This window comes from Nelumbo lutea, chromosome 1, assembly GCF_056320005.1.
Source record: "Nelumbo lutea isolate HS-2025 chromosome 1, American lotus-T2T, whole genome shotgun sequence".
In the NCBI taxonomy this organism is placed as follows: Eukaryota; Viridiplantae; Streptophyta; class Magnoliopsida; order Proteales; family Nelumbonaceae; genus Nelumbo; species Nelumbo lutea.
Genome location: NC_142684.1, coordinates 117,437,441 through 117,464,853, shown reverse-complemented (window position 1 = coordinate 117,464,853; position 27,413 = coordinate 117,437,441). Strand labels below are relative to the sequence as shown.

The 27,413-nt window shown below is 39.8% G+C and overlaps 1 long non-coding RNA gene across 1 annotated transcript; it reads left to right on the top strand.

Moving 5' to 3' along the window:
* Window positions 1–11,426: 11,426 nt before the first annotated feature.
* On the top strand, window positions 11,427–26,593 carry LOC148877021 (uncharacterized). The gene is made up of 3 exons (XR_016110540.1): window positions 11,427–11,662; window positions 25,073–25,146; window positions 26,337–26,593. It is a non-coding gene; the product is annotated as an uncharacterized LOC148877021 (long non-coding RNA).
* Window positions 26,594–27,413: the final 820 nt, after the last annotated feature.

The following is a 27,413-nucleotide window of genomic DNA, read 5'->3' as shown; positions in this document are numbered from 1 at the left end:
TATGACCCGGCCTATCTCACTCCTCATTGTTAGCTCACAAAATTCTAGGTCTAAGCAACCATATTTTTATCAAGCCTGACTTTGCATAAAGCTTGCACACAATGCATCACTTAATGGAACCAAGCAAGCCTCAAGCCCATTCCAACATAAAATTTATTGTATATAATATATGTAAAGCACTATATCTTATATATACGTATAATATCTTACATTCATTTGGTAATATTGTAATATATTCCACATATGGTATAATACTTTACTTCAAATATATTGATATAAATATGGTATGTATGGCATGCATATATGGTATCTAATATATATATATAATGGGATTGGCTGATTCGTGGCACCCTCTCATTTGAGGAAATGGTATCCGCACGTATGGTATATGATCACACCTGCAATGGTATTCGAACATATGCTATATGATTAGTTTAATGGTATGTGATGTATGTGAACACGTGTCCCCCTCCTTCCCATCTCTCTACTTTGTTTCTCCCTTTTAGAGCAGTCCCACCAAAACCCTAATTTTGTTCTCTTCTCCATTCCTATATCTTTGGTTTTTTTTTTGTTTATATATATTATATAGATTTGTACTCATTATTATTTTTTTGATGTTCACATTTTATTGCAAAGATGATCAAGGCTCTTATTACAACGCTTTCAAAGCAAATGTGCTAGAAAGAGGGTAAACTTTATACAAGTGATCATGGCTCCAACTCTATTCGTTGCTTGCAAGCATATTGGATTTCTTGATGGGTTTAGGTTTGGCCGTCTTCTAGAACAATTGGCTTAGATCTAGATCAACAGGGTAGGGTGCTATGAGCATCCCTAGCATTGAAGATTTTGACCATCTTCTCGAATAGTTGGCTCAGATCCAAATCAACAAGGTAGGGCTCTATGAGCATCCTGTGGTTCACTTATTTTGCACTCTCATAATAGATTTGAACACTCTCTCTCTCTCTCTCTCTCTCTCTCTCTCTCTCTCTCTCTCTCTCTCTTTCTCTCTCTCTCCATCGAGCAGCTTCTGTATTTTGCTTGCCCATGGAGCACTGCCCTACATCGTTTAGATTATTGTCTTCAACCTTCATCGTTGAACAACGTTACCATGAATTTGTATCCAAAATTCTACACATTGTTAGAAATTTTGGCATCAAAATCCTTAGTCGATCAGGTAAACACTAATTTCGTTCAATTTTTTATTTATTTACAATTACATGTTTAACTTGATTTGATTTACTTTACATGTATTAAGGCAACGTGTTGCCTAATATGGACACGTTTTGGATGGTTTTCTCCACGACTTAGGTCTGTTATTGGCTCTGTGTTGGATGGAAGCCAACGTGTTGCCTAATACATACATGTTTTTTATGGTTTTCTCCATGTCCTCACTCTATTATTCGTCCTTATCTATTGCAAATTGATAGCCTATCGTCAGTTGGGACTATCGTGCCCATCGGATTAATAATAATTAATTTAATTTATTTTTCTTTTGTTATTTTCATAGATTTTTGTTCTCTTTCTTTCATTTATTATTTGTCTATATATATATATATATTATTTTGTTGGTAGCTGGAAGCTGAAGTATAGAGTTGATGGCTGATTGGTTGCAGTGATTTCATGATATCTTCTACAGCTTGTAACTCGTACACTGATGGATGGTAACAATGAATGGATTCTCTCATATATATTGAAAGTCGTATGGTATATTTTCTTGCTTTTCATACCCTATTCATTATTCTTCTCCCCACCTGTTCAACTTCAATAGACTTTAGGTAATATCACATTCTTATTTCCAAGTCTTTATTTCTATCTACTAAGTTTTAATTGGTATGATTTGTAATTTCCTCTGTTTTAGTTGTTTTAGTTTATTCTCTTTATCCTCTATTCTATTGAGTTTTAATTGTTTCTTCTTTATTTTAGAGGTAGCAAAATTGTTCTTGAGACAAAGTCATGGATTTTTCAGAGTAAGATTGTATTCTATATTTTGTGGCACTATTTAGTTTGTATGCACCCCCTAATTAGAAAATGATCATTTCTATGGAATTAAGTAAAGAATAAGTTTCTATTCTCTATAAACAGGGGAATGGTATAGTGTTAGATAGTATATGCCCTTAGCTCCAATTAGATTGATGTACCTTTTAACATTTATTGTAAATGAATAAAGTACATATTTGATTAATGTTATATTGATGTGTTTCTGTGTAATACCCTTAAACTAGACACTTATGAGACTCGTGTTAGTTTAGAATCTTCACATCTGTTGGATAGATTTGGGGAGATTTATCCTACCAAGGCTAACATTGATGTGCTGCCAAGTGGGTTGGGGTGGCTTGTCTTAGTTGCCAAGGTGAGACCTGAAGCACATGCAGTGTGGGTTTGCTTGAAACTCTGAAACCGGACCATTTTCTAGTTATGCCCTGGACATTGGAGACAGATGGGCAAAACTAGAAAGTTACACCTGACCCCTAGACTTGATTATGGTACTATATTAGGTGTTGGATTGAGCTACCTTTGATATGTTAATCAGTGAGATCCTTAGAGGGGGTCAAAACCTAGGTATGTTGGGGTAGTTTGAAAATTCATCTGAGTAGATGATCATAGTGACAGAATTAACCCCATTGTCGAACAAAGTGAATGATCGAGGAATGCACTCTCTCTAATGGAAACCTAAACTGCCGGTAGTTGATTTCAAATTGTTGAGATTTGTTTTTGCAAAATATATTTATATAGAAATATACATATATATTATGGTTTCACAAAATATTTGCAAAAATGTTTTAATTCCCGGGATCCATGTGAGTAAAAAGTGTGACACTGTACCTTGCAGCCAAGGAAGAGGTCCTCTCTTGTCAGGTAGTGTTTGATCATTATGGGCTGAGAGGTTAAATGTAAAACCATTTAGGGATAATAAACATGATGGGCTAATCTCACATAAGTCCATAGTCCTTGGGCCTTCATAAGGTGGCTGGACCCAAGGACCATTTAGTGTAAATGTTGGGCCCGCTAAGAGTCCATGTTGATGGACTCAGGGGTTCATTGTCTTCAGTAGTGAATTCGGCTAAGCCTTGTAACAGAGGTTGGGCTGAACCCATATAGCTTTTGTGGAGATCAATGCCAGGGTCCCACGCCATACAAAGAGAACCAAAGTAGCCAGCACTTAATGGGAAAGTGAACTATGTGACCAAATAGGCCTAAAGCCCATTTCGAACTGAGCTTAAGTGATTTAATTAAATGGGTGAATTCTGGTTTATAATCTGATTAGGATTAGCTAAAAGATAAGATAAGTCATATCCATTTAAGAGTCTAGATCCAAATATCGTATTTGGATCAAGAAACTCTTTCCTAATTTAATTAGGAAACTGATCCAAAGAAGGCTATAAATAAGGGGTGAATTCACCAGTTTCATACACTCAGCAATCTACAGAATTTTCCTATAGTTCTTACCGCCCCTACCCAGTTAGATTTCCTCTTTTGGATCTGATAAAGAATAGTTCTTGATATTGTTTATTGTTAGAAGAAACAATTTAAAGTCGTGCTCACTAGCCCCTTGCCTGATTCTTGCTGAAGAACCACCCTACTAAACCTGCCTCACCATAAATTGTGTCATTTTCAATGAAAGTGGGTTTTGGTCAATCTCTTTGGGCGTGAACACTTACGTTGGGAGTTACTATTATTCCGTACCAGGTATATCCCTACTTTCTTCTTTTGGTTTCAGATCTGGTCCGGTTTTGCTTTAAGAACAAACCTTGAAAAAGTAGTTTTTCTAAATTCTGAGAATACGACTCCCAAATGGAAGAGAAAAAAAAATTGAAAATTTGCCCAACCACCATGCATGGTTCGGCCATCCATATGATGGATCTCCCATCCCTTCAGAACCGAGCTGAATTGACTCACTCATTGATTATCTGCTCCATGGGACCCTACCAACAGAATGCAATGCAGCCCGTAGGGTAGAGCGTCAGTCAGCTGAATACGTTCGATGGACGACTGTACAAGAGGTCCTTTACGCTCCCCTACCTACGTTGCTTACGACCTTCAAAAGCCGAATTAGTACTTCACGACATCCATGAAGGACTACGCGGAGCATACTTGGGGGGCAGAGCGCAGGCCCAAAAGGCACTAAGACAAGGCTACTACTGGCCTACCATGAAGGCAGATGCACTCGAGCTCGTCAAGAAATGCGACAAATGTCAAAGGCATGCCAACATCCTCCATCAACTTCTACTGATCTAAAGTACCTGACCAGCCCATGGCCCTTCGCGTAGTGGGGGATTGACATCCTCGGACCATTTCTGCCGGCAACCAGGCAAAGGAAATTCTTGGTCGTAGCGATGGACTACTTCACAAAGTGGGTGGAGGCTGAGCCGTTGGTGAATATTACAGTTCAAAACATGCATAACTTATTCTAGAAAAACATTGTGTGTTGTTTTGGAGTACCCAAGGTGTTGATCTTGGATAATGGGAAGCAGTTCAAAGACATCACGTTCTAGAACTGGTGTGCCGAGATGGGGATTCAGGAAAACTTCACTTTAGTGGCACATCCACAGGCGAATGGACAAGCTGAAGTGACGAACAGGGCTATTCTCCGCGGATTGAAAGCTCGCTTAGCACGAACTAAAGGGTTGTCGGTGGATGAGTTGCCCAATGTCCTTTTGGCCTATAGGATGACCATCAAGATTGCAACTAGTGAAACGCCCTTTAACCTGACGTATGGAATGGAGGCTGTGATTCTGACATGGATCAAAGTACCAACACTGCCGCTTGAAACATATGTCGAAGAGGCGAATGACAATGAGCTCTAAACCAAATTGGACCTGATCGAAGAAGTATGCAACCTGGCCTATATCTGAATTGTGGCCTACCAGCAGCAGGTAGCTCAGTACTATAATGCCTGGGTTAGAAGATGATGGTTTCGAGTTGAAGACTGGTGCTCCGCAAGGTAATGGTACCTGAGCCAGCGTATGTAAGCTCAGACCGAAATGGGAGGATTCATACCGAGTGAGACTAGTGTTCAGAGGGGGCACATATTAGCTCGAGACTATGGAAGGGAAACAAGTATCTCAAGCTTGGAATGTTGACAATCTGAGGAGGTATTATCTATGAGCTCGCGACTCTAATATGACAAAAAAATTTACTAAGTCCACAAGACCACCGAGTTGGTCAAAAGGGCATCGAGCTGGAGAGAGGACTGTAAGTCACTCCCAGAGCCTAAGGGCTATGGTGTCGAGCTGACAAAAGACCTCAGCACAATTTAAGTCCTAGTTGCATCCTTGGCATAGGTGTGCTAAAACCTAGTCGCCTCTTCGGCATGAGCAACCTAACACCTAGTCACTTCGGCATAGGCAACCAATAACCCAGTCGCTTTGGTGTGGATAAATAAAAAAATAGCTCGTATGCAGGTAGGTTGAGCATATACACTACAATGTTTGTTCACTTTGGCGTACATTAAGATCGGGTTATTCCTACTCGAGCCTAGCTCGTCAACTTGACACTTCAAAAGTAATCCATACTTAGAAAAATTTTGCACAACAAAGATTTTCGAAACTACTACATTGTATTAATGAAAAGGAGTTCGAAGTACATGCAAAAAAAAAGAGTTACATCTACTCAACTGAGTTTGGAGACTCAAGACATCATATATGTACGGGGGGGGGGGGGGGGTCCAAGAAAGAGGCAGATAAACATCAGTTGACGGGGGGCTCTTTATCCCCATTAGTAACTCCAACAGGATGGTTGGTCTCCATACAGTCCTCGGCAATAGCATCTTCGTCTCCCTCCACTATCTCTTCATCGAGGAGGTTGCCATCATTCTCCTTGGAGTCCGAGTCCTTGGTAGCCTCCCCGGCCATCTCCTTAGTGACTCTGGATGTGGTGATAGCACTAAGGTCGAGCTTGGGGAACTCACGTCGTGTCATCCACTTGCTAAGCTTGAAGCCCTTGCAATAGGTCGTTGTGCCAGTTTCGACTAGTAATTTGTGCTGCTACTCTGAAGATTTATACTCCTCGACGGCCTGGACCTTGGCATCCTTGATCGCGTCATTGAAGATCTCCGTGCACTCCTTCACGAGTGCTTCGAGGTTCTCCTTCTCCCTCTCGAGAGCCTCCCTCTCCTCCTTGAGCTTCTTATTCTCTTCTCTCAGCAGCACAATCAACTCCTTTTGAGCCCACACATCCTTCCCCAGCTTATGAATTTCACCACGAGCTAAGTCTAGTTCACACTGAATGCTCCTAGAGGATTCTTTAGCCTATAGGGCCCGCTTTAGATGCACCTCAGATTAGCGAGATAGAGCGTGAATTGCAGAGTTCACCTACCAAGGAAGAAACAAAATCTAAGTACCAAGAAAGAGTGATAGCGAGCACCATCCAAGGATCATATATGTACCACCATACTGTAAGTAGCCGCTCTTGCCCTAAGCTGAGCCACCGGTAGATCGGCCCATTGCACGACCTCCTTGGCAAAGACCGCATCCTTACTCTTGAGGAGACTGAGCTTTAGGTTCAAAAATGCTCCGAACCACCCGGAAGGAGTCATCCCCCAAAGGGATGGCTGCCTGAGTGGATTGGGGCTCGGACACTGGAGCTTCCTCAGGTAGGTGAGGTGGAGAAGCCCTACCTTGGTCTTCCTCGACCAAGCCAATAATAGGAGGATGTTCGATGGCAGTAGTGTCGATGTTGGACGTGGTGGTGGCCTCTTGGGGATGGGCCTTCTTGGAGGCCTTCCTCTTTTCCCCTCTCTTCATGTTTCTGAAGAGGTTGGTAGCAGGGATATCAACCATGGCTCCCACAAAAAGTAACAAACAAATTAATTGCAAGATTAAGACAAGCTGCGAAGAAGAAAACGAGTGTGCACTGATATGATGACCTACCTAGAGGACTCAGCCCGACTTTTACGAGCTTCTCTTCGGACAAGAAATCCTTCTACTGCAAGTTAAGATCGGATCATTGCCGAAGTATGACTATTTAGTTGGACTCCGGGGTCAATAATGGTCGTTCTCCAGTTCATTGGGAATGGCCTCCCCCGGCTACAAAGACTACAAAGTATCGCCTTTTCCAGGCCGACACTTTATTCGGGAAGCCATGCAAGACTTTGTACCCAGGTTGAGGAGAGATGTAATAGTTGTGTTTCTCGTCCTTAAGGACGCAGGCTGAGTTCTTTTTGATGGCACAAAGCGAGCTAAACACATCGAGAGTTAGGGGTCTATTGTACTCGTGGAATAGGGAGATGCTGCATAGATCGGATGGAGTTTGGGTGAAGGTGGTCTATGGTGACATTGAAGAATTTAAGGACGTCGACGAAAAAAGGGTGAAGTGGAAAACGGAGTCTAGCTACGAGTTGCTCCTTGTAAACAACGATCTCATCTGGGTTGTGATCCCAGGGGTACTGGCCTAAGGGGATGTTGTACATGTGGTTCTCAGGGAACCTCTAGTGGGAGGCTAAAGACTGTAGCCGTTCAGCCATCATAGTGGAAGGCCAAAACGATTTGGCTTCTGGCTAGGGCGCGGGGTGGATGCCCCTTGTTCGGACACCCCATGGTTTTGCCTCAACGTGTCTGCCATATCCAATGTAAAGTCCGGACCCTCAACCAAAGCATTTGCCCCGACAGGACCGAACTCCTCAACATGGGCTGAGGTGGACTCTTCACTCTAGTCGAAAAGACTATCTACGCTAATGCTAGACATATCGAGTTAGAGGAAAAAGACAACAGGAAACAAAAACAAAGAAAGACGAACTTACCAAGAAGATCGAAGGAAGCGAAATGACCTTGGACACAAAGGCAACTAACATCATCCTGGAAGATTGAAGCACGACCTCAACAAACTCGAGCACGCAATATGTGGCGAGAAAAATGGGCCCCCTCTGGCCCTTATTTATAGCCACAACAATCCGGACTCAACGGTCAAGATCTACATGATCCGACGACTCCCATGAGAACTGGCTGCATGCCACCCTAGATAGAAATCGGTTGAGTGTGCATCTTGACGTCGACAGAGTTTATAAATGGCGTAGCGTCCGCGTGTACCCGATACATGATCTAGGGTATTCCCTAATCGAGCCAAATGGGCCATGAAGGTCCGATTGAAGAGCCACCCTCCGAACTTCTTAGGAGTTGTGCCAAATCCACCTGGGCTTGCCATGAACTCCCCGCATCGGGTCAGCATCCCTAGCATGAGGAGTGGGAGGCAATTGATGAGGGGTGATTTGGCCCGACCTAATATGTAAAAGACACGTGGATGTGGCCTACCAACTAGATGACAAATCAGCATGTGGTGACTCATCAACAGATCGGGGGACCTCGGGTGCTCAGTCACTTCGAAGCCAGAGCACCTCGGTACCCACATACGCTGAGGTGCCACATAACCGAACCTAGAAGCTTGCTAGTTGTCTTTGCACTTCTCGGGATCACACCGCATAACTGTAGGCCTTATCCTCACCCCACCCGAATCGAAGGGAAATAGTAAACTTTATTAAATGGTACATTACCCTCCTTCCAAAGCAGAATGGATCCCTATGTCGCGGGCCGAGGATTCCGAGAGTGTTTTGTGAGACCCATGGCAGCCAGACTATATAAGGGCATCAACCCCCAAGACTCAGGTACACATGATTACTTGCTCAATAGCCTACTTGTATTCAAGCTTTCAGCTCACAAGTAGAGTACGATACTGACTTAAGCATTGGAGTGACCTCGTCGGGTTAGCCACCTCTAGTTCTCTGATCCTTTGTCTTGTAGCTTGGTCCAGCTCACTGCGTGACTAGTGTCCAGGTAATCTTCCAGCTAGGAGCTTCTAGATCGCGCATTATCAATTCCTATTGTCGTTCTGCAATTAATTATTCCTCGCTTTTTCTTGCACTATCATATAACAAATATTGTACCCAATGCATATACTTTGTGGTTGATTTTTGTGATATGTGAGATTTGGTTTGTTGTATCCTAGATATTGTATCAGATCTTGAAATGATTCTCGAAACACTTTTATTCCAGATAGAATATGTTTATTTAAAAAATGCTTTGACATGGAGAAAAAAATTTTATACTCACTGACATAGTATCTCCACAAGAGGATACCAAGTGTGTGTTAAACATAACAACTTTATATGGTTATGAGCCTCTTATAAAGCCTAAGCATGGAAAACCAGTTTTGTTCTCTACCTGCTCAGACAAGAAGAGATCTAGCAAGCATGTGGACCTAACTGATCCCACATATGTCCCAATTATCTTAAATTCACACAGTTGCCATTAGCCCCTATGAAGCAAGGCCCCCCTCCCGCTAGTTTTGTATTTTTATATAAACAATACCTTTTTAAATACATTGTCTATAAGTATGAACATAAAGTTAAATTGAAATTTTAATTTTAATTCATATGGGCCAACCCAAGTGTGGGCCCGACTCAATTTGGGCCAAGATCGGGGCATATAATATCAAACCCGGGGTGTGAGCTGGCCCAGACTTGGGTAAGCCTTAATACTATTTGATACCCTATAAAAACCCGAGCCATGATCATCCCTATTTAATTGGTGAAACTAATGAAGGATTAAATGCAAATTTAAGTTGTCGACAAATGCGCTATAAACGATTGCAAATTTAACTTGTGGACAAATGAGCCTCTCAAAATCCTCAAATTCTTTCAACAGCAACACCATAAATTTCTAGCCCGCCAAGCTAGGGTCCACATCATGCAAAAAGTAGAGCGCTACCTCGGAAGTCCTATCTTATTCGATATTATAGAGTTGGGGGATGGAAGTTCATGATTGAAAAAAAATCAATCAAAATTGTATGGATGGAAATCTAGTGTCTTTCACATGTTGGACGTGAAATCTTAATAAGTCAACTATCTTAGTTGTTCCTACATATTACATGGCCATCCAAAATATGTATTGAGCCAAGAAATAGGCATATTTATTCGAAGTCATGGAATTCTTGTTTGATACCAAAGAAACTCGGTGGTTTGGGTTTTAAATATATGACAGTAGAAAACGATGATAAAGTTATGCAATTATCTTGGCGTTTTCTCAATTCTGGTGACACAGTGTGGGGCTTGATTCTAAGAGGAAAGTATCTCCATTCTGGTGTAAATTTTTGGAATGAAAATATCAAAAAAAGGGGTTTTCCTATTTGGCAGATCTCTTGAAGGGGACACGCTATATTGTTGGAAATGGAAGACAAATTTTTGTATATGAAGACCCGTTGATCCCATCTGGAACCATTAAAAATAATTCATGTGCTCTAAATGCTGATTTAAGAGTCAAATTTGGTGGATCACAACTCTAAAAGTTGGAGTTTTGCCTTTATTTTAGTGTGGCACCTCACTCTCAAAGGAGTATTTGCACCATCCTCAACTTATAGATTATTGTCAACTGTTGATACTTCTTCATCTACACAACACATTGCCTTCAGTGGTATGTCTTGGATCACCTTTTGGAAGCTTCGGTTACCACCCCAAATTCTCACATTTCTTTGTCGTTGTCTAACATGAGCTCTACCTTTAAAGCATGAAATAGCTAGGTTTTGTCCCCAGATAGATGTTGTGTGTACTGTCTGTGGAAGTGGTGACCAAACCTTAAGGCATCGCTTCTTTCAATGCCCACCCATGAGGGTAGTTTGGTTTGTTTTACTTGGACCTTTGTTAGTGGACCATCAAGATGGCTGAAGTTTCACGAAGTGGCTTAAGGAATGGTGGTGTTTATAAACAATAATAAAAAACACACACTAGACATTGATTCAATTTTTGGTAGATGTGTGTTTGTTGTTTGGCATTCTTGGAAAGCTTAGTGTAAGGCAACCATGGAGGGCAATCAGTTCCACCCCTATTTTGTTATTACAGATGCCCTAGCCCACTATTCTTCTTCCTACAACCATAAAATGGGCGAATATCCATAGCTATGGCATGGGAATTATTATCAAATATTCTTTAGGCCATTTTAGTATGGCTCGTGCTTTGAACATCCCAAAAGGCCCATCAGAAGTTACTGAAGCCTTTGCGTTTCTTGAAGAGCTAAAGCTTGCTTTCTCTATAGGACTTCCAGCAATTAACTTTGAACGAGATGCACAAAATGTGATTTCTTACTTCTTGGACCCCTCAATTTTGGTTCCAAGGCGTATAAAGACACTTATAGACAACTGCAAGAGCATTTTGGTCTCATTTGATTATCACATTGTCTCCTTCACCCCTCGTACAGGTAACAAGGCTGCACATACCTATCAAAACTTTCTTGTAATTTGATTATCACATGGTCCTTTTTACCTTCTTTTCTCACACCTATACCGGTGGAGGATTTGATGCAATGAAATTGCCTACGGGCTTCTCTAGAAAACAATATGTTTTAAAATAAGTATAATTAAAACATAGGATGTGACATGTAAATTTAATAATAAAAGAAGTACAAATCATGTTACACTTAAGATTAGAAACAAAGAGGTAACTCAACATGGTCATTTATAGTACATTGGTTCAACAATTAATAACAAAGGAGATACCGAGGAAATGTTACCCAAAGAAATATGGCAACGCTACTAAAAGCTTCTCATCAATTCTTTTCCTTCTTCATCACAAACAACCTGCCCTCTCTTCTCTTTCCCATTTTTTCTACATACAAGAGTTTGAAGCCTATGGGGTTTTCATGTTATTGCTTGTGAATATCCAGGTCTTCTTTCATTGAAGGTATTAAGATTTCATTCTCTAGGTTTATGGTTTTCTTACGCTTATTATCTATGTATTTCATATTCATTTTGAGCATAAATCATTTCATAGTTGTTACTTCAAGGGTTTTCGTTTGATTATATTTTGTTAATTATATGAGTCATGGGCCTTCTCTCTTGGTGGAATCGTGGAAGGGCAAGGAGGCTCCCTAAATGAAAATAGAGCCAAAACCCTAAAAGTCGACTGAGAAGTCAAAAATGGCATGAACAGAGCCGTGGAAGTTCCTCAGTCGGGTGAAGTAACAGCCTTTGAATTCGGGTCAACTATAGCTTCGGCCGATAAGGTGATGCTTTCATGGTATTGCCCAGTTTCAGATGAACTCAAGCTGTGCCATTGGTTTCCCCATGATATGGCTGAAGGTTGGTTTCCCCATGATACGAAAGAGCATTGAATCGCCTTGATTTTGCTATGATAAAAAAAAAAGGTCATTTAAATCAGATGCCTAGCAAGTCCCAAAGAACACCATTTGTCCAGGAATTTTTATGGCCAAAATACTAACTACTTAATGCTCTGTAATGGAAGTGTTGTTTTTGTCATTTGGTTATTCTTGTTTCTTAATTTCTTTCCTTTTTGTATTTCTCAATTAGTAGTAGTAGTAGTTTTTATTTGGTTTCAGTGCTTAGAGTATTATACTTCACGCCATGGCAAAAGAATTAAAAGTTATTATTTGTAGCCTGTGTTTGAGTCAATATTGGCTTTGCCTTTTAGAAAGACTTGTTGAGTCTATCTTAGACCTAATTAATATTTAGTTGCTTTCTAATTTGTTTTGATGGATAGGTACTACCTAATTTGTTAGTGATGAATTAGTTGATTCTAAGGTTCTTCTGACCTGGTTGTTGAGCCCCATTAGCCTACAAAATAAGCTATTCTGATGAACTAATAAACCTTTATGATTTGGTGTCTAATGCCTAGCATGATAATGCTGAGATGCTTTCTAAAATATCTCAAATTTGATGCCTTCTAGTTATAGTAGCTGTCAGATGCCTCAACTAAGTTTTTCCTAAATGCCTTCTAGTTATAGTTTCACTTAAAGTTTCTGCATAGTTTTTTTAAGGATGCAAGGCAAGAGAATTACCAAATGAAACATAAGATTATGATGATTTTGTTGTTTAGCATCTATGTGAGATGTAGCAAACGGAGTGAGTAGAGCCGGTTGCAACTAGTAGTAATCAAATACCCTTATTTATTGCAATTGATGAACCCTAGGCTATGGTTTGAGACTCAAGCACAATACTAAGAATATATGGGCTGTACTTCAAGTGTGAAAGCAAGGTTGGCCTCTAAAGGATGGTCTCTGAAAAAAATCACCATACTCACCCCACGCTAACTGAAGTTACAAGAACTATCAGAATGAATCATGATTAAGTCATGTAGGGGTTATGGCTATAATTGGATGGCTTTAAGTACATTAGAAGGTCCTCTAAAATATGATTTATGATTTCGTAATCATTAGAAAATTTTAGAAGTGTTCAAGTTTTGGACATCATCCACTTATTCATATGTTCAGTAGGCACATGCATAAACAATGACTTAGGAAGATCAAAATAGTTCAAAGATACTATAGAAAAAGAAACCTTAAACTAGTGGCATTAAACCATTGTACCTGTTTTCACGACATGGGGGATTATGGCGATCGACAGGTGGTCGAGTCTTTGTAAGTCCAGAGGAGGTGATATCATCGTTCGACGTGCGTATCCACATGCGTAATTAAAAGACGTACGTGTAACTGGCATTTATTCCCGATCTATCGTGATTCTGCGGTTCTTGCAACGGTGTCAGATTCATTGCAACTCCGTGTGTGTTCGGGGTTCATCGTAAATCTACACGTGTTCAGGGTTCATCGTAAATCCACACGTGTCTGGGGTTCATCGCAAACCCACGTGTGTCCTAGTTTTACCACAGTTTTGCATTAGCTGAATTTCATCGCAACTTGTCCTGGGGATGAGTTCATTGCAATTGTGAATCTACAATGAACTCATCGCAAAAGTGTGATGGATTATGGATTCATCGTAGGTGTCTGTGTAGTGTTGGTTTGACACCTTTGTACTCTGAGAGTCTTAGTGACCACTATGTACTTACAGCACCCACATAGCCTCTAGAAACCAAGAGTCTGAAGTTTGGGGTTTAAAACTAGTGGCCCCAGATCACAATACCTACAACTTACAAGATCTCCAAAAACCAGAAGCCTATTAGTAGCACCTACAAGTTTGTATGAAATTGAAGACCCAAGAGATAGTGAAGAAGGCCCACCGTCCAAAATTATGTGGTGTTTCACTAGTGGCCCATATGGCAAGGCATTCCACAAATTTACTATTAAAGCTTGACTACATGCATCCATTGAAACCTATTGAATGAACAAAGCCCAAAATGTTTCTCAAATTCCCTTGCCCCAAGCCCTATTCCTCGCTCATTCAATGCTTATAGACCACATTAGTCCAACAATCACATACACTAGAACAAATAAGGATAATGCAAGATAATTTTACATATTTTTAGCATGCAAAATCCTTTTCCTAGGCAATATGGGATTTTAGTGAAAACAATAGATTTTAGTCTCATAAAAGCTGCTTTCTTTTAAAGTAAGAGATCAAGAGTTCAAGTCATGAGATGCCAGCAAAACCCTTTTGGTTGTCTATTGCAAATAATTTGGGTGCAGGTTCTGATTTATTTTTGTTTCAGGTATGACCTAATTTTGTTTGATTGCAGTTTAAATGAAGTAAAATAAGATTTGAAGCACATATACTCTTTTTCCTTCAAAAAAAGACCTGAACTAGAATAAAGTAAAGCCCAAAACAATATTAGATCAGAATTTGCATTATTTCATTTGCACTCCCATGCATTTGTACTAGTGCATGGAATCCTTAATTTTCCCTCCTCTTCCCTCCACATTCATTCATGTAAGACTTTTCTCTTTCCTTATTGATGTGGGTTTCTCATGGAAAATAAAAGGATATTCTAATAGTACCATGTAATCCTTGAAATGTTAATAAGGAGTAGGAGGGTGAGTAGAGCAAGACTATCAAAAAATTACTATGACATGCCTTGAGCTTTGTTTGCTTGATCTGTTCATCAAACAGTACTTAAACATTTATAAGTCTGAACTCTCAGAAATAAACGCCCTGTTTCATCTTGTTGTCCATTTACATAGAGTTAAGGATATAAAGGGAAGCACAATCCACAAGGCTCCCACCAATGTTGGGTCTGGGGAGGGACAGATGTATGCATCTTTACCCATGCACATACAGAGAGGCTATTTCCAATATTTGAACCCTAGTCACCCAAGTCGTAATGAAACAACCTAACTATTGTGCCAAGGTGATGAGTGCACAAATTACACATTTTATGAGGCTTTATGCATGATTTTTATGCTACTTTGTGTGAGTTTTACCCCAATTCAGCTTAATTTCAGGAAATCTTCAAGGAAACTAATTCAGGAGAAAAAAAGCATAGAACAAGGAAAAAATGAGCTAAATCGAAGGTAATTCAGCCCAACTGAGAGGTCAAGAGAGGGTCATTCGGCCCATGCTACACTCTTTGGGAGATGCCCAAAGAGAGAGCCTAACTGTAGCCTTCCAAGGGAGCCTATTCAGCCCAGCAAGGAGGAGGCCCATTAGTACCTCAAGAGCAACCCAAATTGCAGCCCAAGAGAAGCTAGGGGTGGCAACTTCTAGAAAGTTCAAGTAAGCTAAGGGCAGCAACTTTTAGAAGGTTTAAGAGAGGCTAGGGGCGGTAACTTTTACAATTCTTGGAGAGCTGAAGGAAAAAACTATTTAAGGAGGTTTCTTGGAGGGAAAAAGGGGTTCAAACATTTTGAAATTCAGCCCTTTGGTGGATTCAAACCTCGAGTTTGAATTCTTGGAGGGAGAAGAGAGTGATAGGCGCAAGAGAGGAGAAGAAAGGAGATTCAAGCAACTTCAAGAGAAGAAGAAGCTGAATTCGAAAGGAGAAGAAGCCATTGGAGATCTAGGCTGTTTTTTTGATGAATAATAATAAGTTTATTGATTCATAAGCAAATTAGAGTGAGTTCATACATCATCCCAATGAGAGGTGCGAGCTGCAGCCCCTCCTTGAAACTTACAAGTAAACTAGGAAAGAAAAACAAGAATCACAACTGAGCCCAAAATAATTCTTCCCTATTTACCCCTTGCTTAGCTAACACATCTGACAAGGTATTTGCTGATCTCCCCACCCACTATACAGTGACTTGTCAACCAACTAAATTTCTTCATTTCATTCTTGTATCGCCACATAGCCTCTTCAAAATTTTTTAACCAACCCACCACCACTTTGGAATCCCCCTTGATTATTAGGTGTTGTACCCCCAGCTGGTTTGCAAATTGGACCCCATGTACAACAACTAAAAGTTCTGCCCTAATGGAATTCCCAATTCCCAAAGGACCTGAGTAGAGCAACAAAATCTCTCCCTTCTCATTTCTCAAAGCACCCCCACTCTGGATAATCCTGGATTACCCATGCTGCTTCCGTCAAAGTTCAACTTAATTGAGCCTTCGGGTGGAGGAGACCAGCTTGTAATTGATTTGGCCTTTAAAAATGAACACCTTGCTACTGCTGACCAATTTCTCTAAATGTCATTAAAGGAGAATTGATGAAAGATTTCCAAGGTCTTCAACCAATGTATTGCCCTGTTTAACACACAGTCTTTCAAATCTTGGTTGTTCCTTTCCTTAACTTGAAAAATTCTGAGATTCCTTTCCTCCCAAAGAGTTCAAGTCAAGGCAGCACGAGCACATCTCCACATAATTCTCCCTATTTTTGTAGGCCAATAAAAGGTAGAATGGTTGAAGAGCATGTGAACTTCTGCTGGTAGACTCGAACTACTCCCAAAGAATGAAAGTAACCAAACCCAAAGGTTTGTAGAAAAGGGACAAGATACTAATAAATTGTAACAATCATCACCGTGAGCTCTACAGAGGATACGCCAATTAGGAGAAATACAGAAAAAAGTCTTCTCTTTTGTATGTTGTTTAGAGTGTTTACTTTCCCATGGAAAACTTCCCAACAAAAAGCCATAATTTTTGGGAGAACTGGCTTACACCAAATTTCTTTTGACGGAAAGGGTTGGTGAGTAGGAAGTTGAGAGATGGACTTGAAAAAAGAAGCACAAGTGAAGGTTCCATTGGGTCTAGGAGTCCAAACCCTCTTATCTGGCTTGGAGGAATCCAAACAAACCTGATTAAGACACCCAAACAACAAAGAAAGAGACTCAATTTTAGCATCCCTAAGTCCTCTACGAAACCCAAAATCCTAAATAGGATCTAAGGGTGTTCCCAAAGGTGAGACAAATTTCAAAACCACCTCTTTTTTGTACAAAGAAATAGAAAAAAGTGAAGGGAACAAATACTTTAACGGTGAGTCTCCTACCCAAATATCCTCCCAAAAAAGGATAGAGTTGCCAGAACAAACTTCATACCTGATAAATTGAGGAATTGAGGAAGGGTGTTGTCAATAACCTTCCAAGGTGTTGCTAGGTTAGTTTGCCTCGATACACCAGCATCCCATCCATTCTCTGACCTCCCATGAATGCTTCCCACCACCTCATGCCACAATCTCTCTCTTTCCAAAGGCCATCTCCACAACCATTTCCCTAACAGAGCTTGATTCTTTCTAGTTACCCTCCCAATTCCCAAACCCCCCTCTTCTTTACTTTTGTAGACAATTTCCCAATTAACCAAATGATCCATTCTCTCTTGTCCCAGCTCCCATAAGAAATCTCTCATCAACTTCTCCAGCTTCCTAGCTTCCCTAATTGGTATCCTAAAGACAAACAAATAATAGGTAGGTAAGTTAGCCAAGGTAGTTCTTATTAGGGTAATTCTTCCTCCTAAAGAGATATAGTTCCTCTTCCATGAGACTAATCTCTTCTCAAACTTTTCTAACACTGGGGTCCAAAATCTACTTTCCCTAGGATTTGCCCCTAAAGGAAGCCCTAAATATGACATAGGCCAAGCAAAGGTGGAACACTCAAGACACTTCGCAATAGCCTCGACCTCCCCTACCTCCAAATTTATACCTGCTATGCAATTCTTTTCTAGTTTTATTCTCAAATTAGAGACACTTTCAAATCCTTTTATTAGCTCCTTTAGGTTTGCTACCTTTTCACTAAGACCTCATTCACAAAAAATCATTAAGTCGTCTGCAAACTGAAGGTGGGTGAGGGGGACTTGGTGTCTCCCTATTCTCCAACCCCTAATGGCATCTTCGTTGTCAGCCTTAGTAATGATCCTACTAATCACATCAGCTACTAAGGTAAAAAGGAAGGGTGAAAGTGGATCCCCTTGCCTGACACCCTTGCAAGCTGGAAAAAAATCCCTCACTGTACCATTTACCAGAATAGAGTAGTGACAAGTACTGATACACCCAAAGATCTAACTATACCACTTGTCCCCAAATCCACCATTTCGCATAACCTCTAATAGAAACTCCCAGTCCACCAAATCATAGGCCTTTTCAAGATCCAATTTACAAATGAATCCTTTCCTACTAGACCTTTTTGTTTCCTCCACACACTCATTCGCAATTAAAATCTGATCAGTTATTTGTTGCCCTTGAATGAAAGCCCCCTGAGTTTCACTAATGATGGTAGGGAGGACTGTTTTGATCCTCAATGAAAGCACTTTAGCCAGAATTTTATAGATGCTTGTCACCAAACTAATAGGCCTATAATCTTTTGGGTGGTTGGCATCATTCTTCTTAGGTATCAAAGCCAAAAAGGTGGCATTAATTCCAGGGCTTATAGTGTGATTGTCTGCAAATTCCTTAAAGACTTCAACCAGATCCTCTTTCAACACCTCCCAACAGTCTTGATAAAAACCCATTGTAAAGCCATCTGGACCCGGAGCCTTGGATCTATCCATGAGAAAGACAGTTTTCTTAATATCTTCTTCATTGAAATCCCTTTCCAGCCACCTTGCCATTTCTTCATCAATTCTTGGCCAATCCACCCTTTCCATGTCTGTTTTCTCACTCAAAGACCTTCTATAAATCGATTTGAAGTGGTCCACAAATTTTCTGGCTATGCCATCCTGGTTGGTAATCACCTCCTCTCCTATCTCTAGCTTGGTCACAAAATTCTTTCTTCGTCTCCCATTTGCCAAATCATGGAAGAATCTAGTGTTCCCATCGCCTTCCTTAATCCACTTGTGTCTAGATTTTTGTCTCCAACTGATTTCTTCCCTCAATAACACTTCTTCCAACTCCTTTTTTAATTGTCTCCTTAGCACTCTGTCTTCCTCGGTCAGCCCATTGTGAGATTCCTTTACATCCAAATTCTCTATTCGAGAGATTAGGCCCAATTTTTGCTCCTCAATTCTACCAAATTGATCTCTATTCCACTCTTTTATTTTAGCTCTCAACCTTTTTAATTTCTTATGGAACTTGATCCCCTTCCATTTTACCCCCCTCTCCTCCTCACCCCACAACTCCTTCACTTTTTTCACAAAATCTAGACGGGTAAGCCACATATTTTCGAATCTAAAAGGTTTGGGTCCTATAGGAAAAGACTCAGTTCCTATTTGGATAAGACAGTGATCGGAGGTGACCCTGGGTAATGCCCTAGCAACCAAGTTTTCCAAACTATTCTCCCAGGCAAGGTTAAAAAGGAATCTATCCAACTTCGAGTACAAAGGGGTTTCCTGAAGGTTGGACCATGTGTAACTGGCTTGCAACAGAGGTATTTCCTTCAGTTCACAATCTTCAATAAAACCATTAAATTTCCTCATGCTTGTTGAGATTACCTGTTGTGGATTACTGGTTTCATCAGAGAATCTAATGACGTTAAAATCCCCGCCTAGGCACCAAGGACCATCCTATAGCCCCTTGATTGCATATAGTTCCTCCCACATCTCATTCCTTTCTCTATAGGAATTAGGGCCACAAACATTGGTTAAGACCCATACACACCCATTTTCTACATTCTCGCACTTAATAGAAACTGAGAATCTGCCTATCAATTCTTCCACTACTTCCATCACATCCTCCCTCCACAGTGTTACAATCCCCCTCGAGGCTCCCCAAGAAGGAGATGAGCTCCAACCTAAACCTCTAGACCTCCAAAAACTCCTAACCCATCTCCCATCTAATTCCATCAGTTTGGATTCTTGTAATAGCACAATATCAGGTTTTTCCCTTTGGAGTAGGTCTTTGATCGCCCTTCTCTTCCTTGCACTCCCTAACCCTCTTACATTGCAGCTAATAATTTTCATCGATTCAAAATAGCAAAGGAACCCAATAAGAGGCCGTATTCTCCTCATTTTAGGCCCTTCCTCCTGCCCCCTCTACCACTGAATTCTAAATCCCCCTCTCTGAAATTAGTCTTTCCACTTCAGAGCTTTTTTTTCTTATTTGTACCTCTTCCCCCCCCCCCCCTTTCCCAATTTCTCCATCCTTTCCAGCCAATGTTTGAGAAAGAATTTTACCCTTTTCACACTTATTTTGGCTACAACATCTTTCTATGAGTCATTCCTTTTTATTTTGTTCCTCCATCATTGTACAAATCATCTCCCAAATTCTATCCGCCTCCCCCTTACTACTTCCTTCCAACACCCTATCTCCTCCTTCCACTATCACCCTCTCTCTTGCATCAGAAACTCCTGGATGGGAAGCTGGGATATCTATTACAGGCATAGAAAACAAGTCAATACCTAAAACAGAATTGACACCCATACCTGAAAGAACGAGGGTAGGACTAGAATCACTGGAAATGATTTGATGATAGTTGGCAAATGGTTTTAAAGCCGTTCCCCTTTTTGGACAAGGTTGTGAATTAGACATGGTGAAAGAATCACTTCCTAATGACCTACCCACTTGAAAAACCTTTCTCTGTGTTTCCAACACTGGAATACCCGCATTCATCCTCACGGCCGATTCTTGTCCCTCTCCACCAGCATCCTATAATTCATTAGACTCAGGGTTAGCTCCCTCGACGAAGGGCGGAGGAGTTTTCATAGCTTTAGAACCAATTTCTTCACCTTTCCTAGTCTTTCCGCCACTTGCCTCTTCAAACTCTTCCTCTAAAAACAACAACAATGTATACAAACTTTCTGTTTCAAGAAGATCCTTGTTGCTTTTTGGAGATAAACTTCCCGAACTTAGCGTTTCGTCTCTATTAGAATCATCATTGCTGTTTTATTCACTCGGCCAATCTTCAAGCCCTGTTCTGTTCTCATCACTGAGCGTCAGGTATCTCGGGTTGCGCCTATCTGGTGAGAGACGGTTTGCCAGGTTGGAAGGGACCCACTGTAGAGAGCCTCGAGACTACGAGTCTTGAGACTTTTTTGCACCTGATCTGTTCAGTCGAGAGGAAGGGTTCGGGATTGAAGAAGATAGATGCTTTATCTCATCTATCAACTCATCCCTCCTCCCAGTCGCGTGTTTACTTAACGTGTCCCTCGGCCCATCTGTCTTATAATGGGCCTTGGACTCAAGACTATAGTAGCCCAACTCCTTTACTTGAGAAGCCTTCTCCGGCCCACCATAAATGGGATCCACTCGATTGGGCTCGTCTTTTCGTTCCACGTGACCACTTAAAGAGTCACGCCCCCCTGTTTTAATGGTCGAACCAGCAACCTTCCCTGTCTGAAATTGTTGGTTCAGCTGCTGGTTCAGCCTTCTCCCTTTCAACACTAAGCTTTTTGTCTTTTTCCCCTGACACCACCTGCGCAAAGGATCTGCCATTTGTCATAACCTCTTCTTGCTTTCTCCAGGTTTGACCTTCCAACTGCCCCAAAACTTTTTGGCTTCCCAGAATTTGTTGGCCGTTTTTAGTGAAACATCCCTTCCCATTTGAATTACCCAATCTCATAAGGCTACATAGTGCTTCTTCTTCCTACTTCTCCCCTCCTACCAAATGAGCCTCCTTCCACAGCCCTGCTTCAATGGAAGAAGCTAACCACACAGAGACAAAGCTCTCCTCTGTTCGTACCTCTACCTTTCATGGAATTTCTTTTGGCTTCACACCACTTAGCAGGATTGCTACTAAATAGAGATTGCCCCAGAAAGCACCTTTCAAGATTCCTCCACACAACACAGCTATAGACTCTGCTATTTCTTATTTCCATAGATGGAATGGCAAGCCTATTACACGCAGCATCACACCATCTTCAACAAAAAAATCCTTGGAGTTGGATGTTGGATTCCATTTGAAGACTGTGAAGATCCGAACTCAGCCTAAACATTGATAGCTAATATTTCCAAATCATTCTCTAATGGATCTAGGATGGCTTTACATTTATTGAAGGGGGTTACTATGAAAACACTCTTCAACTTCAACCTGGCTGCCAGTAAGTCAGCTACCCTCCTCCAATCATTAACCTTTTCCTTGGCTTGTATCACAAACTTACTATCCCACTCCTCTCTCTCTCTAGACCTCCCACCATTCTGCAATGGCCTTTTGTTTTTGCCATGACCACTGGCCCTTGTTGTACCCTGTTGTTATTGAGATAAGGCTTCTCCTTCCTTATGGAGGTTTTTTTCTCATTTTCTACTCTTTGAGCTAAAAACTCTTTGAGCAACCAGTCAACTTCTCCCCAGCCTTGGTTCTGTTTTCCTGTTGGTAAACACACCGGTTGCATTTGTCCCTTACCAAAAAATTCAGCCAAAGCTATGAAGAACCCCTTTCTATTCCTCTTGCTTTCAACAACATATCTTCTCCCTTCTAGTGTACTAAAATCCTGCCAGTTTATCTGCTTACCTTTTGAACAAGCTCCGGCTATGAACTTTCTCAGCCACTCGATCACTTCTAATCCTTCCAGCAATATTGTGCCCTTTTTCGCTTCCCTTACCTTCAGGCTTACCTTCCCCTTGATTCTCATCTCTTCGAACATGATATTTTTTTTTTCTATCTTCAAGGACCTCCTCCACTGACCTGCCTGCACGAACTCCATGGAGATTTTTTAAAACTTCTTCAATTAACTTGAGACTTTAGCTCCTTGCAAGATTTCTCCTTTTCTTCTTTTAGTTGGCCTTTTAGTTTTCTTCATTATCTTCTTAGACCTCACCCAAACAATCCCCTTTCCAACCTGGCGAACACCTTTGAAACTAGAATTTGTTGTTGACTCTTTTGACAATGTTATCCATATTGTCATATTGTAAAACATAAAAAGTGGATAAACTTGGAGATCTAGGTTGTTTCTTCCTTGATTTCAGCACATTTGGTAATCGAATTCAGCTAGGAATTATGTGTAATTTCTCCATTAATTTTTCTTTCTTGCTGTAATTGAAACATGATTTTTGTAATTTCAGATCTGTAGTTAGTTTTTGAGGTTCATTCGAATAGATTAGATTTAATCTTGATGTTTCTTGATTAGAAATTTAATTGTAGCACTGCTAGCCGAATTGATCTTGATCTTTGTAATGCCTGAATTGCTTGAGAAAGAATTCAGGTTCTCTTACTTCTGTTTGGATGAACTATTCTTCATTCTTGGAAGTTCTAGAGTGCTTGAGAAAGACTCTAGAATTTCGGATCGACTAATTAAGAACCGAATTGAGTGTGATTTTAGAGATAACTTGCACAATTCAGTTGGTGTTCATTCAGCTGAAATGATGCCCTAAAATTGCTAGATCTTAATGCATGCATGAGGATTAGATCCTTGATAGAGATATAAGGATCATCACTCATGCATAGATTGAACATGCACTTGAGAGAGGCTGTTTATTGCCTCGGGGTTTCACCAAGCCAAGGTTGAATCCAAATCCAATCGAATGGCTAGAGAACTAATTGCTGATCATTTCTGTGCTTAAGTAGCTTGTCTTCTCATCTTGCATGCAAGGTGATTGATCAAATTCCTTAGAGATAGTTTTGTAATTAGGATTTCAGATTTGTATTAGATTTACAATTCGACTAATCAAGTCCTCGTGGGAAATGATACTCTATTCATCACTTTATTACTTGAGCGGCTAGTGCACTTGCTAGTGTTTGCTAAAGTAGCAAATACGCATCACAAGGCCCAACCTCTTTCTGCAAGGTTTTCCAAAGGATCAAGGAAATGTTACCTCATAATCAATGACATGTGTATGGACACTAGATACACATAGTGTAAGTATTACACTGTCCCTCTGTCTTCCTAGTTATACAGACCAGAGACTACCCACAAGATTGGAGCTTCATTAACAATCTTAGAAAATGCATGTGAGCCAGATGCCTCACCTCTCCAACCCAATAATTCTTGTCATGCTATCTAGATTTGTGTCAAAAGATAGGAAATTAGTTATTTTATCAACAATAGTAATCAAAGAACTTTATTAATTAATATGAGATGAAAACAAAAAATAGACATCTCATGCCTATGTAAGTTGGATAAAATGCCACCAAATCAGGGATGGACTTGCTTTTGCAGAGAGATAGAGTATAGTTTAGGGGTGACCGGATGACAAATGTGAGAACGCAGGCTCAAGTTTAAGAGTGGATAATTCATGTTAAACATGCCAGAGGTTAGGTCCATTTCTAGTGCAGCCATCCTAATACCATGGATTTTTTATACCAGCATTGGGTAAGTTTCTTTTGGTATGGAGTGAAGTCCAGGGCAGAGATATCTTTGTATATTCAATTATCGAAATTCACCTTTGCATTTTTTGTTACATTCATTTATTATGTTGTGTTTGGTTTGAAAGAAAATGTAAGGAATATTTCAGAAATAAAATTATTCATTTTTAAACAAGACTAAAATTGTTTTCAATTCTTAGAATATGCTTTTATCTTTGTTTTATGATATGGCATATTTCAGAAACAAGAGAAACAAAAAAACATTCATGTTGGATAAAACACCCTTAGTATTTTACTTTGGAAATGACTGGTAAATCCTAGCTCAATTTGGATTGGTCCAGCCTGCAACTCAAAAAAGGAAATGTTGGGCTTTGGGATTATCCTATTTACAAGCTAGGTAGGACCTGGATTCTAGCTTTAGTGTAGCCCCCACACAAGCCTGTTTTTGTGCATATAAAAGTAATTATCCCCCTCGGTTACTGCTTTAGTGTTTTTGCTTTGTAGGGGGACTGTTTATGTATGTTGATCTTGATGATACCTAAAGTATAAGACACCTACTATAACGAAGGCTCCAGGAAGAAATTTAAAAGGAATAGGATTCTCAAAATTAGCATAGTTGAACGTCAATAAGCTAGAATGAACATGAGTAGCTTAGAAGCTTTAGCTTTCTAACTATCAACTGATCCAAGACCTTCCATTACAAGACACTACTTGTCACATATCACCATAGCGTAGACTAGTCCAAATCCTACGCTCCAGTCTATGTTGAGCAGCCTTAGCAGTGCAAATATGGTATATATACTGACTTTATGTTATTTTCATTCCTTAGTCAAATTGGTGGATTTATATTCTGATTATTCTTGTGGTTTCAGGCCTAATAGGACTCAGAAGGCTTATGTGAGGTTGACACCGGATTATGATGCATTGGATGTGGCAAACAAGATCGGTATAATCTAAGTTTATAATCGATTAGGCAGATTTTATTTCTTGTTTATGTTTTTTATGTTTACTGGAATCTGAATTGAATAAATGTCGAGTAGATGCTTATTGTTTTTTATGTTCGAGTTAGAGGATTAATGACTTGAACTCTTATGAGATAAGTGGTTTATTCATAAAAGATGAAATAAGATTTTGTAAATCAAATGATAATGTTTCAAAATAAATAAACAAAATAAAGAAATGATAAATAATAAAATGAAAATAAGGATAAGGTAATGATAAATATTGGTAGGATAGATTTATTGTTCTTGTCTATTATTAGCATTTTTATTTGATTAATTGATTGTTATTATACTTGTTCGGATCCCCATGTGGGCCCCACCTATTGGACCCAGGAGAGGGGTGCCTAACCCCTTTCCCTCTCCCATTTGAGTCTTACTCAGACTAGTTTAGTTGGTGCCTTAGGCTATTAGAGTCACTATTAAACCAAAATGATTTTGATGTCATTCTCAGAGGTCTCATCACTATTCAAAATTTAAACTTAGTGTCGGAGTTGAAGATGAAAATCGGTACCCACATTTTGACTTCAAGGTATAAGACCAAAATAAATAAGAAGCAACATAAGAAACTAGCTTTTTTGAAACTAGCTACTGGGGACTACTTTTTAGAAATGAAGTTTAGGATGGCCGAGTTTTAAAAAATATTTTTTGTACTTTGATCTAAAAATGAAGCCCGAAGAATGATGATTAATCCATACATCCTTCTTATCCTGTGAGTCATAAAAATGATTCTCAGAGTCATTCTACCAAACATGTCATTATTTCTAATAATCAATATTATAGAGAAAAATCAGGAACGCACAGTCGATGCCATTCACAACCTTGGTTTTTATTGCCTTGTTATTTTCCTCTTAGCTTGCTTTACCCTTATTTTTCCAATGGAGTTTATAAATATTCAGCTTTGTAGGGTCAGGAGTTAGTGATCAAAGATGTTCATCCACATAGTGTTTGAACGAAACATGCAACTACACCCTCGCCACTTTGGCCCCAATCTCCTTGACAAACTCGTTTCTAGGCTCATGAAAGATGTTAAGGGCACTTGCATGTTCCCTTTGCTCCACTCGCTTTAACCAAATTGCAATCTTAGCTGTCAACCCGTAACTTTGTATGCTATTTTGTTTGCTTAAATATTTTGCAGTGGTCGACATGGATTCGTGGTGGCAATTACAGGTGTAGATAACATTGGTAAAGGATTGATTCATGATGGGACTGGGTTTGTTTCATTTCCTGTCAAGTATCAATGTGTTGTATTTAGGCCTTTTAAGGGGGAGATTTTGGTGGTCGTTGTAACCATGGTTATAAGGTCTATATTTATTGAAGTCATTCCTTTTGGGTTTTACTTGTAAGCCATTGTGTTACAATTGTTAGCAGTTATATTTGACTCTATTTGGAACATTTGCATATGGGCTTCTTTGCTGAAGTTGGGTCCGTTCAGATTTTTGTGTCTAACCATGTAAGATCCTTCCTGATCTTGTTATAACAATGTACTTTTTTTTTTTTCATTTATTGTTCTCTACATGGATGTCATACACATATGAGACAGAACCTATCCTATCGTTTGTTTTTCACTTTACAAATCATTTGTTTTTCACTTTACAAATCATTTGTTTTTCACTTTACAAATGTACAAAATATTAATCAATGCTCATAAAAAAAATGTACCTGCATACAACCAATTTGTATTGAATTATTCAATATTGGATGGGCATGAATATAGAACTTTATTAGAAAGGTACTAGAATGTGAAATGACAGATGTCAGGTTGCAATAAAATGGACATCAAGCCGGTGAATGACCCAATTAATCGATTAAATAGTTTAGTTAAATCTATTGACAGCTATCACCCCACAGAATTATCTGGACTTTGGATACCTGTTCATATGGCCTTTACTTTTTCCTTTATTCTATGTTACTTGGATACTTTAAAACTAGCTTAAATCCATGTTGGGTAATTAACATTCACTACTTAATTTGCTATCCAATTGTATCAATATTTTGTCATTGCTTCATCTGGGTAACATTGCTTTTATCCACTTATTCTTTAAATAGTTGAGTAAACACTCCTATTGCAATTTTTCTTATGAAGCTTAGCCATTTTTTCCTACTTATTTTATTTTCTATATGTATAATGCTTCTATCTGCTCTTGTATTTTAGTTGATACTGGATGATATGGAGTTTCAGTCTAGAGGCATGCCAAACTTTACGACTTCAGAC